Raw genomic sequence first — 13,751 nt, forward strand, 5'->3', positions numbered from 1 at the left:
ATATATTATCTTTTTCCATATATTATCTTTTGCCATGTATTATCTTTTGCCATATATATATATATATATATATATATATATATATGGCTAATATGAAAAGTGTCCCCTCGGGAGTTTCAACCAGGAGACCAGGAGTCCAATTGCTTGCTATGATGTGCACTGACCACCAGGGTGTGGCATGGAACGAACAAAGGCCCTCGCTGGCAGCTGGCAGCCAGGGAAGGAAGGCCCTGGCCAGCAGCCAGAAGGCCCCAATTGTCCCTGTTCGCTGGCCAGGCCTAGGGACCCTATCCGTGCACAAATTTCATGCACCAGGCCTCTAGTTATACCATAACTACAAACAACAATGTTGCTAAATTTTCTGCCACTGCATAATAATGATTCCCCTTTCCCTCAGCTTACTGCCAGCATTCACTGTCAGCCATATTAAAGACTAAGAAGCTTCTATTGTTACTGGACTAGAGGTCCATTTGCATCAAAGCCCAATCAAAAAGGAACAGGAGCTTGTAGCAAAGAAAGTAAGGGTTTATTTTTAGGAAGTATCCCACACCCAGAGATACAGGTGAGTTCATGCTCAAAGACCTGACTTTCCTAGCTTCATCTGGTTTCACCACTTTTCTGGGCCTGGAACTAAAACACAATTGAAGCCTAGATGTTATCTTTAGTTTAAAACTGTCTCCGTTGTCAATATAGACCTCAGGCTTTGTTTTTTGTTTTGTTTTGTTTTGTTTTTTCCTCACCTGAGGATATTTTCCCATTGATTTTTATGGAGAGTGGGAAAGGGAAAGACAGAGAGAAATATTGATGTGAGAGGAACACATCAATTGGTTGCCTCCTGCACAAGCCCCGACCAGGGCCTGGGCCAGAGAGGAGCCTGCAACCAAGCTATGTGACCTTGACCGGAATCAAATCCGGGATCCTTTGGTTCCTAGGCTGATGCTCTATCCACTGAGCTAAACCAGCTAGAGCTAGACCTCAGGCTTTGTTTTTAAAATTATTTGATGCCTATTAAAAGCTTCTTCAAGGCACTTCAGAATTTCACTATCACTTTTCTCAATTCTCATTTCAAAGCCACTCCCAAACATTAGGTTTTCATCATGGTAACATGCTCCTTCTAGGCACCAAACTCTGTATTATCTTTTGCTCCTTAATAAGTTATACCAAAAGTTAGCAGCTTAAAACAACAAGCATTAATTATTTCACTATTTCTGTGGATCAGTTCACCTAGGAAATTTTGGTTTAGAGTCCCTCCTGAGGATACAGTTAAGCATCAGCTGGGGTTGCAACAATCTCAAGACCAAATGACTCAAGTGGGGATGAGATATCCACTTCCAAGTTCACGTGGTTATAGGCATATTTTAGTTGATCACGGGCTTTCAGAGTGAGGATCTCAGTTTCTCATACGCTATTGGACTGATGACCTCTGTCCTTCGCCACACCATCTGGGCCTCCATATGGCTGCTCAAAACATGGCACTTTGCTTCCCCAGCACATGTGTTCTGAGAGAGAGAAAGAATGTACACAACCAAGATTGAAGCGTGAGCAAGAGTTCCACAGGACTCATCTGAGGGATCTGATTTGTAAATCGGAGACATGCTCTAGGTAGGAAGAATAAGGCAAGAGTTTTAAAGGAGAGAGTTTCGAGGAGTTGCTGATCAAAAGGATGGATTGCTAGGAAAACAAAATCATAAACTTACATTATTCATTTTCTGATTGCTGCAGGCAACTGGATTTTCAGAGGTCTCCTGACTCGGTGGTCAGCAAGTGGGGTTGTGAAATAAGAACAATGATTTCAACTGACTCATGGTCAGCAGGTACACTCACAAGATATGGCCAACAGTTGGAGTCATAAGACATGGTTAGCAAAGGGGGGAGCACAAGGCAGGGCCAACACCCCAGTTTCTCTTCAGAGTCTACAAAATAAACTAGTAAAACAAGTTTTGTTGTAAAATGGACAGTACAAGGAATGCAGCTCATCACATAGACAGAATCAGAGTTTAAACTATAAAATGGCCTAGTCACTTGAGCAAGGTCAGAGACCAAATTGCAGAGGGTCCCGATATTCATCCCATTACTTCCACCTTTAGAAGTGGGTCAATAAGTTCAGCCCACACTCAAGGGAAGAAGATTACATAAGGACATGACTACCAGGAGGGGATGGTCATTATGAAACATCTTACTAGCTGCCTACCCCAGAGACCCCAAGATAAGAGATGAAGACCATGTAGCAAGACAGAAAGATCACCTGATAAATTTCCAGTCTCATGAGATCTGTTTCCAATAGTTGCAATCTGTGATATTTCTCTGACACTAATAATAAATGGACATATGCTTCAGCAACCTTGATTGAGTTTCTGCTCCTTACAAGCAAATTATTCCTAAAACTGTATCCCTTTTTTTTACACACCTTTGTTAGACTGAAAGAAAAAGTCTAAACAACGCTCAGAATGTCTGAACTGACCTGCAGATATTGTAGATCAGGCATGTTCTGTATTCTGCTGACCGTGTTGGCAAAAACTCTCTGCCAGCACATTAAGGACAGCACACTTACATTAGAAGCTGCACTTTTAATTTCTGTGACATGTAATGAGGCTGTCTTACTAGCCAGAATAATGTATTAGGACATAATGTGTTAAATGTAGTTTAATCAAGAGCTGCCATTAGATAGCTTCCCAATGAACTTCAGATGTAAGATGATCACATAACAAGTCATCTATGAAATCCTGAAGCAATGTTAAAAAAGATGGACCAGCCCTCCAATATAAACAACAATACCCTCATAACTAATAATAACAATGATGAAAATAGCTAACATTTATTGAGCATATACATAAGATTATCTTATAATTTAAGATGGAATACTAGAAATACCCATTATTTTCTACTTACACACACTTTTTAGAATATTTAATTTTAAATTGAAGAAAAAAACTTGTATGTATGGGTTAGTAATTGCTAATATCTTAAATATGACATTTAATCTTCACAACCTTATAAGACAGCTACCATTATTATCCCCATTTCAAAGCCAAGGAAACTGAAGTTAAGCAACATTGGGCAGCTAATCCAAGGTCAAATAGCTTGGTTCCTGATAAGTCATACCACTGGGTAATCCCTCTCATACTATATTAGGGATGGTCTGTGGATCAATCATTATGGCAAAAATAATGGTGTATGACTTTAGATCAGTGGTTCAACCTGTGGGTCGCAACCCCTTTGGGGGTCGAACGCCCCTTTCACAGGGGTCGCCTAAGACCATCGGAAAACACATATATAATTACATATTGTTTTTGTGATTAATCACTATGCTTTAATTATGTTCAATTTCTAACAATGAAATTGGGGGTTACCACAACATGAGGAACTGTATTAAAGGGTCACGGCATTAGGAAGGTTGAGAACCACTGCGTTAGATGCTAGGTCATAAAAGCCATTTTAGCTTCCACCTTTCTGTCTTGAATCACTTATGTCAGAGGAAGCCAGATGTCATACTGTGAGAATACGCAAAAAGTCATAAGAAGATGGCCATGTGTCCATGAGCTGAGTCTTCCTAACCACCGTCAACTTTTCCGTGAGCCATTTTGGAAGTGAGTCCTCCAGCTCCAGTCAATCCCTGAGGTGACCATCACCCCAACTAGCATCTTTACTGTAAACTCAAGAGAAACCCCAGGCAAGAACCACCCAGGTAAGCCATGCCCAAATTCCAGACCCACAGAAACTATAAGATAATAAATGTTGTTGTTGTTGTTGTTGTTGTTTTGAGCCATTGAGTTTTGAGGTTTGTTATACAACAGTAAGTAACTGATACAGCAGTAAAGCTGGGTGCCCCTTCATCAAGTTTTCTCATATATTGCAGTCAATATGTTTGCCAAGGCTAAGGTTCCATCTGAAGGTTTGCCTGGGGAAGAATATGCTTCTAAACTCACTCATGCAGCTATTGGCATGATTCAGTTCTTTGCTGGTTATTGGTCAGAGGCTGCCCTGAGTTTCTTGCCATGTGGACCTTTTCATAAAGCCACTCACAACACGGCAGTTAGCTATTTTCGCTTAGAACAAGTAAGAGAGAATAAAAGAATACCCAAGATAGGGGCCCTAGGCTTTTTGTAACCTATTCTTAGAAATGACAGCACAACCAATCTGCCATATTCCATTTCCTAAAAGTGAATAAATTTTACTAAGTCAATCCAGCCCACACCTAAGGAGAAGAGGATATACAAGCGTATGAATATCAGAATGAATAGTGAGGATAACTGGTACACTGGGTATACCACACTGAGATATGATTCCAGTGGTCTGAGTTGATGTTCTTCATCATTGTATTCCATGCCTCCCTTTCCTAGTGCTGGATCCCACTCATAGAAATAGAATCCAAGTATCAGCCTTCCCCCATAATCAAAGCACACCTCTCTAGGATATTTGTGAAAGGCTGGTTAGGCTGAAGACTGCTCCTGAATCACCCCAATGCCATAGAGCTGCTTCTACTCACCAATCACATTCTGCCTCAGGTCTCTATTCATTCAGGTGAACTCAGACTCAATCCACTCACTCTTCAAAACACCACCAACTTAAGACTTTATTAATAGACCGTTTCATTGATGCCTCCAGGGTAACTGAAATTATTTACTGTCTCGCAGCATATATCTTTAAAATTGTACATTAGCCAATCCTGTCTTTAAAATTATTCCAGCCTGCTAGGCATGGAAAATTCTCACCTTTCCCAAAGATTTCTCTTGCTACTTTATTCTTCCCTCTTCAAGGCCAACACATAGATTGTTCAGGCTGTTCACTGCACAAGTGTGCTTAGCTAAAGTGGTGAGAAAGGGGCTAAAATTCAGCTCACAGTGTGCTCCACCATGATCCGGGGCACATGTTCAGGGATGAGGCCACATCTGTCTGAAGCTGCTCAAAGTGCCATATGGGCTAGTTGAAGTTCTGTGTACCTTTCTCATGTTTTCCAGGCCCTCTTCTCTTAGTTCTAAGCTATTCCTGAAAACTCCTATGACAAAAAGAAAAAAAGGTAATGAAAAACATGTTATTATGGGGAAAAATTGTAGTTGGGAAGATTCTACAACCAAGAGATAGAGGCTGTATGGAGGCTAAGGAGAGCAATTTGCAGTTAAAAGATATACATAATAGGCTTTTTGGATTGAAATGTTGTTCACCTAAGATATACAACACTCTTCCATCTTCCTAAAATTTATATTGCTCACTACTACCTAGAGACATATGTTTTCTTGGGTAGGAGATAGGGATAGATGCCACATTACAACCATGTTTGGGTTAAACTCCAAATTTTTTACTGTTTAGGGTAAACATATAGGGTACTTTACTTCTACTCCTCTCACTTCTTGTGCATACTCTGAGGCCTATATTTCCACAAACAAAAGCCGCATCATGAAGATTTTTGCTAAACCAAAGGTAATATATACCACTCCTATAAGAAGAGGTTGCTGTCAGTGACTATTTAAATAACAATTTTTCCTCTCCATCAAATAAACTTAAAGCTATCCACTAAATTAGTGATGTTCATCAAGACAAGTAACTCTGGTTGAGTCTCTGGAATTTTCATACATCATATCATCAAATAACCCTAGAAAGTATTATTTTACAGATGAGAAATTACAGGTTAGGAAGGTTAAGTAACTCTACAAGGTAATAAGATGTGGAAAAAACAAAAATCATATCCATATCTCTCTATTACTGGAGCTCTGCTTTTGTTCCTACAGCATATTATCACCACAAATAGTTGAAGCATTAGCAATGAGCTATCAATATATATAGAAAACGCTTGAATTCCTCAGGCCAACATATAATTGATCAGTGTCCCTGTTTTATGAATGCAAGATTGTCATTTATAAGAAATAGATATTTTGTCATTCAGATGACCAACATATTTTCTCATATATACTTGGTCTTCATCCATAGTTCCTGGCTAACAGATCTCAAAATGCTTAGAATTTCCCAATGTGTGAAAAAGGTGTATTTTGTTATGTTAATAAGGTGGCTTTTGGTAAGCACCTAAGGATAAGGGCTGGTTGCCAATGAAGCCAACCATGTCATTAGAGGGTTGAAACTTTCAGGCCCACCCCCCACCCATCTTTGGAGTGGGGAGAGGAGCTGGAGGCTGAATGAACTGTCATCAGCCAATGATTTAGTTAATTATTACTATGTAATGAAGCTTCCATCAAAACCCAAAAGGACTGGATTCAAAGACCTTCCAGGTTGATGAATAGATGGAGATTTGAGGAGAGTGGCATGACTAGAGAGGGCATGGAAACTTGGAGCCCCCTCCCACATACTTTGCCCTATGCATCTCTTCCATCTGGTTATTCCTGAATTATATAGTGTTATAATAAATTAATAATCTAGTGTCTCTCTAATTCTGTGAGCCACTCTAACAAATTATTTGAACATTATTATAGCCAATAGGTCAAGAATATAGATAACAACATGGACCTGCAATTGGCATTCTGAGTTGATGGAGGTCATTGGAACCTCTGATCTGTCAGAAGAACAGATAAGAGCCTAGGCTTTTCAGCTGGCATTTGAATGTGTGTGTTGGGGAGAGGGGGATAAAATGAACCCTTAACTTATAGAACCTGAAGCTATCTCATGTTAGACCATGTCAGAATTGAGTCAAATTCTTGTACGCCAATAGAGTGTCCAAGAATTGCTTGTTGGTGTGGGGAATCCCCTATCTCCTCATGTGAGAATTGGATCAGGGAACTCAATTTAATGAGCTTCAAGACAGATTAAAAACTTAGCAGCATCTTGTTCTTAGGAAGAAGATTCATAGGCATTTAAATTTTGTATGGCCTCAATGAAACTCAAAAAGACCAAACAGCCCTAGCTGTTTTGGCTCAGTGGATAGAGCATCAGCCTGCCAACTGAAGAGTCCAGATTCACTTCCAGTCAAAGGCACATGCCTGGGTTGTAGGCTCAATCTCCAGTAGGGGATGTGCAGAAGACAGCCAATCAATGATTCTCTCTCATTATTGATGTTTCCAATTCTCTCTCTCTTCTCTCCCTTCGTCTCTGAAATCAATAAAAATATATTTTTTTAAAAGACCAAACATTTAACACATTCAATCCCTGTACCCATGTCATGCTTTGTGCCCAGTATGATAATTTACATGAAACAATGTATAATTTGGAAGTTTCAGCTGAGGCACTGAGATAAGATAGTATCAGATACCAAAGTAATTTTTGAGGAAAAACCACATGCAGATTTTTGAGACATTATTTGAAAAATAGATCAAAGTCTGGTTTGCACCCATCGAGATATATAAGATTCAAAAAAGTAGAATTGGGGAGAGGACTTTGTGAGAAAGATGAAGTTGTTGTATTATGAATTCTAACCCATTGAGTTGCTAAGAAAGGATAGAGAAATTTCTGCTCCTTCACCTAAAGTCTAGAGGGAAGGTCTTGCAGTGAGACCATCTATGAGACATATGTTCTAGCACCTTAGGATACAAAGGTCGACTATCTTCTAGGAAACCTGGGAGCTGCTTTGATGGCAAAACAAATGTGGGTTGTGCTGCATAGGAAAAGTAGCTACATTTGTAGTCAAAACATATGTGAGTACTGAACGTAGACCAGATGTAAACCTCATAAGAGTCAGCTGAAAGCTTGCCTAAGTCAACCACCTGGAAGAGTCAATGGGACTCCAATAGCAAGAGGCTATGTGTAAAGGACAACTGGCACTCGGGATCAGCTTCATGGAATGCAACCTAAGCAGTAACATAGGCCCCTGCCCTTAGAAAGGCCCCATGCATGATTTAATGCTTTGAGTATTCAAAGTCTTAATAATTACATCTTTCAGCGAGTGTTTGATAAGTCCAATGGGACAATGTGTGTCTGTCATTACTTGCTGCCCAATTTGCATATTGCATTTATGATGACCTATGAGCACAGAATTCCACTGGATCCAGAATGCATGGGAGTTCAGTGAATCTCAAAGTAAGTACAAGGTAAATGTGTTATATGTATAACTAAGTAAGCAGAGCTTGCTGACAACCCCAGGGTCCATGCCTTACATATGAATCAGAACTTATTTCAAACACAAAAAGCAGGCAATGGCATTCTAAGAAATACAAATGACCAAGAAACCCTAGTCATATTCTTTCTTATTCATTTACTAGAGGACCGGTGCACAAAATTCATGCATTGGTAGGGTCCCTAGGCCTGGCTGGTGAGCAGGGCTGATCAGGGCCTTCTAGCTGCTAGCTGGGGCCTCCCTTCTCCAGCTGCCAGATGCCGGCAGGGGGCTTTTGTTTGTTCCACACTGCCCCCTGATGCTCAGCAGACGTCATAGCGAGTAATTGAACTCCCAGTCTCCTGGTCGAACTCCTGAGGGGACAATTTGCATATTAGGCTTTTGTATATAGACTAAAGGCCCGGTGCATGAAATTCATGCACAGGGGTGGAGAGATGGGGGTGTCCCTCAGCCTGGCCTGTGCCCTCTCAATAACTGGGACCCCTCAAGTAGGGTCCCTAGGCCTGGCCAGGGATCAGGGCCTATTGGGGCTTTCCTTCCCCTGGCTACCAGCAGCTGGCCCCGCCCCCGCCGCTGCCACTGCTTGTCATCTGTGCGGTGCTGCCACCAGTTACCTCCCTCTGTGGGTGGCAGGTGTGGGGTATGATCGCTTGGCTGGCCTGGGCCTCTCTCTGCCGGGCGATTGATGGCTGGACCTGCCCACCCACCACAGTATTGCTGGCTAGTGGCCTGGGCCTCCCTCTATGAGGTGATTGATTGCGGGGACCCCAGATCAATCACCCCACAGAGGGAAGCCCTGCCTACCTGCTGCAGCACCACCAGTTGCGTAGCCTGGCCTCCCTCTTTGAGGCGATCCATTGCAGGGCTCCGCGAACAATTGCAGGGCAGAGGGTGGCCTGGGCCTCCCTCTGTGGAGCAATTGCGGGGTGATGGCAGGGCCCCCCATCCCTGACTAATCACATCACACCCACCTTGGCTGGCCTGGCAACAGTGTGTGTCATAGTGTGGTCATCCGGAAGGTTGTCTGGATGGTCATTCTGCTGTTCGGTCGTTAGGTCAATTTGCATATTACACTTTTATTATTATGGATTATTATAGATTTGTCTGAATTAACTAACCACTTACAGTAAAAATTAACCAAAGAATTTATATGCATATTAGAGGCCTGATGCATGAAAATTCTTGCAAGAGTAGGCCTTCCTTCCCCCGGCTGTCGGCACCAGCTTCCCTCTGGCACCCGGGACCTGGGCTGCTTCCCCTAGGCCACCTACATGCACCCGGGACCCAGCTGGCTTCCCTCCAGCCCTAGTTTCATCAGGAAGGACGTCCAGAAGATGTACGGTCTAATTAGCATATTACCCTTTTATTATTACAGACTAGAGGCCTGATACATGAAATTTGTGCACGGGGGGCGGGGGGGAGTCCCTCAGCCCAGCCTACACCCTCTTCAATCCAGGACCCCTCAGGGGATGTCCAATTCGCAATCCAGGACCGCTGGCTCCTAACTGCTCACCTGCCTGCATGCCTGATCTCCCCTAACCGCCTCTGCCTGCCTGCCTGATGCCCCTAACCACTCTCCCCTGCCAACCTGATTGCCCCTAACTACTCTCCCCTGCCAGCCTGATCACCCCTAACTGCTCTCCCCTGCTGGCCTGATGGCCCCTAACCGCTCTCCCCTGCTGGCCTGATTGCCCCTGCACCATGGCTTTTTCCAGAAGGACATCCAGTCTATCCGGTCTAATTAGTATATTACCCTTTTATTAGTATAGATATGCATAACCCATGGACACAGACAATAGTGTGGTGAAGGCCTGGGGGTGGTACAGGGTAGAGGGCATCAATGGGGGAAAAAGGTAGACATCTGTAATACTTTCAACAATAAAGATGCCCACCCAGTGTGTCTCAGGGATTGAGCATCGACCTATGAACCAGGAGGTCATGGATCAATTCCATGGTCAGGACACATCCCCAGTGTGGGGCATGTAGGAGACAGCCAATCAATGATTCTCTCTCATCATTGATGTTTACATCTTTCTCTCTCCTTCTCCCTTCCTCTCTGAAATCAATAAAAAATATATTTTAAAAAAACAATAAAAATAAACTTTTTAAATTTTAAAATATATAAACAAAAATGATGGCATAGAAGGAAATGGAAAGACAGGGCAACTCACAATTCCTTTTCCTTTCAGTTCTCCCTTATCTATTAGTAAGCCCAGAGAGTGTTAGTAAAATGTACGTGTATCAAGAAGTGGAATAAAAACAAGCTGAGTTCATTTTGTGCATCATTTCCACTGTTCTGTACATGGATATTCCAGCTGCAAATACAAGTTGTCATTTCAGAGATTTTGCATACAAGTAAAGTGCTCTTATATTTGCTTTAAAAACTGGAATTGCAAAACATAAAGATGATGCTATAAAATCATGCTAATTTTAACTTTTTTCTTCAAGTGATATTAAATAGCAAATAAAAACAGCATGACAAGTTCAGAGAAAGATTATGGAAAAAAGAAAAAAGCTTTATATGTTAGGACCTTTAAAATCGTCTTTTTCATGCTTTTTGAGCAAGGGACTCTGCATTTCATTTTGTACTGGACCCTGAAAATTATGTAGCTAGTTTTGATTACACAACCAACTAAGACTGCACTCTTCCCCCTTAATCCCTTCTCCCCCTGGGCCTTAACAGTGGAGGGTCAAAACACACAGTTAGCAAGCTGGGAAAGGAAGAGAAATAATAATGGGGTGGAGAGGACAAGACCCTCCTCCATTTCAATACATGGGTCTTGCTGGGGAAAAGGAGAAGTTTAACATTAATGTTTTGATCATTGTTGGGAAGTGGACATTCTAATGTTAATTGAGGCTGGTTTTTACCTAAAGTGACATTAGTACAGTCTGTTACATAAATGTGAGTAAAAAAGTAATGAAACCATCCCTCCATCTAGGAGGAAGGAGAGAATATTCAATTAAATAAATTTTAAAAGAGCAATAGAGGGCAAAGGTAGAGTTGCATTTTTATCATATCTCATGAGTCATGCATGTTCAATACCCTAGTTAAAAATGAAACTGAAAATTTGAAGAGGTCTGATCAGAGTTTTGTCTCAAAAGAGAAAGAAAGAAAGCTTTTCTTGGTTTAGCCACAAAAATATATTGAAAATGATCAGACTCCATAGCTGAGTTTACCTCACAAATTACCCATATGTTCAAGCTCATGTTACAATTCTTTTGGGAGCATTAAAATGGTTTTCAATTTTCTCACTCAATTTCTTCTATCTCTGCTGAAAACAAGAGATGACATTGTATGACAAGAGTAAGTCACTTTAAATTAGAGCAACTTGACTTTTGTCTTGCAGTCAATCAAATGCAGATCAAATGTGTTTTTCTCAAAGAAAAAACACTGTGAGAAATTCATAGAAAAGCACTTCCCATATTTTTAGAAATATAAAGGTTTGTTTTTAAATTTCTCTATTTTAATATTCTGTCACACTGATAAGCTGTGAATTTTAATTTATCACTCTACCACATTTTCAAAATAAGAAAAAAGCCAAGAATTTTTTCTGAAAGATGAACACAATAAGGTTTCTGTGGTAATATGTACCTTTAAAATGAAGAACTATATTTGTTTCAAATAGTCCACAAAAATTAGCCTATATTAATCAATAGATGTTCTGTGATTTTTTTTTTATTTTTTCAATAAAATAAGATTGTATGCAGAACTTCCAAATCAAGGTATCACAACACAAAATGCTTTTATAATATTTTGAGATAATTTATTAATATAAGAAATTTTATATTAAATGAAAATTCCAAAAAAAAGTATAATCTATAAAGTTATATGTTAGATTTAGAGCAAATAATGACTACAATATATTATGGTGTGTTAAACGATTTGCTGATGAAGTAAAGGTTCATGAACAAACAAATGTAAACTTTATGAAATGTGTCTGCCTCTGAAATTATGCCCCTCAAGAGTCCCTTACAGTTTCTTAATTGGTTGCATTTGGTTTTTTTCTTTTTTCTAATTTTCCATCATTTCTTAGTGCAGAAACTTTCTGAATGACACTCTATTGACTACTGAATTAGTACCTTTTATGGGCTAAACATTGTACAAGGTGATAGAAACTAGTATCTTCAGTCTAGAACAGAGCTGACAGATATAATGCAGAACTCCCAGTTATATTTTAATTTCATCTAAATGAGTAATTTTTTAATAAAAGCATGTGCCAAATATTTCAAGGAATACATTTTTTATTTCAAAAAACCTGGCAACCTAGGTCAGTGGAACTAATGGTTTGTTCTTGCACTACAGAATCAATACCTGGACATCTGGATACCACTAGCTAAACTTTGAACCTGCCCTCACCTCTATTGGTGCCCTTCCTTCCTCCCTCTTCTACGTTGGCCTATTTTTTCTTGTTCTTTTTTGGAATTACATAATTTTTAATGAAATTATTTTCAAATAAGTTCCATAAGTAATGATGTGTGAGGATAAACATTCTGAGCACTTACATGTTTGACAGTATCTTTATTCTGCTATCACATGTGATTGATATTTAAACTGAGTATATAGAGTTCTAGATTAAAAATAATATCTCAGAACTTTGAAGATACTGCTTCATTGTTTTCTAGCATCCAGTATTGCTGGTAAAATGTCCAAGGTCAGTCTGATTCTCATTCTTTCTACAGGTAACCTGTTTTGTTTTGTTTTTATTTTCTGAAAGCATTTTTCTCTTCATTCTTGGTTGTATTAGTTTGCTAGGGCTGCCTTAATAAAATGCCACAGAATAATTTAAGCAACAGAAATTTTCTTTCTCATAATTCTGAATGCTAGAAGTCCAAGATTAAAGAGTCAACAGGTTCATTGCAGCAAGATATGGAAATAGCCTAAGTGTCTGTCAATGAATGAATGGATTTTTTCAATGTGGTATACATATGCAATGGAGTATTATTCTGGCATAAAAAGGAGAAAATCCTGCCTTTGTGACAATATAGGTGAAACTGGTAGGCATTATTGTAAAATAAAATAAGCCTAATAGAGAAAGATAAATACTGTATGATATCACTTATTTGAGTAATATTTTTTAAAAAGTCAAATTCACCTTTTATAGGCCAGAAAGGATAAGAAATATTCAAAGTAATAAATAGCAAGGATCTACAACCAAGATTATTCTACCCAGCAAAGCTGTCATTTAGAATTTAAGGTCAGTTAAAGAGCTTCACAGACAAGAAAAAGCTAAAGGAGTTCATCAACACCAAACCAGTATTACATGAAATGTTGAAGTGTATTCTTTAAGAAGAGGAAGAAAAAGAAAAGACAAAGATGAAGATGAAGAAGAAGAAAACTATGAGCAATAAGATGGCAATAAATACATACAATTGAATCTAAAAATCACAATAAATGAACAAGGAATCTAATGAACAAAATAAACTGATGACTAAAATAAAACCAGAGGCATGGAAACATGGAACAGACTGATGAATCTCCAAGAGAAGAAGGTTGGGGAGATTGGGAAGAGATTAACCAAAGATCTTATATGCATACTAGTGGCTCGGTACACAAATTCATGCACATTGAAAGGAAATTAATTAGAAGAAATATTTTAATATCGCTATTCACCCTTTCTCTATAATAAAGTGTCAACCAAATTCACCATCAACAATGACAGATCAAAACACACACGTGTCATTGGCACCAGCGAGAGTTTTATATGTATTGCACATGCCCGAGTCAACTTAGCCTTTTATAGATATAGACTAAACT

The sequence above is a fragment of the Myotis lucifugus genome, unplaced genomic scaffold, assembly GCF_000147115.1.
Source record: "Myotis lucifugus unplaced genomic scaffold, Myoluc2.0 scaffold_81, whole genome shotgun sequence".
In the NCBI taxonomy this organism is placed as follows: domain Eukaryota; kingdom Metazoa; phylum Chordata; class Mammalia; order Chiroptera; family Vespertilionidae; genus Myotis; species Myotis lucifugus.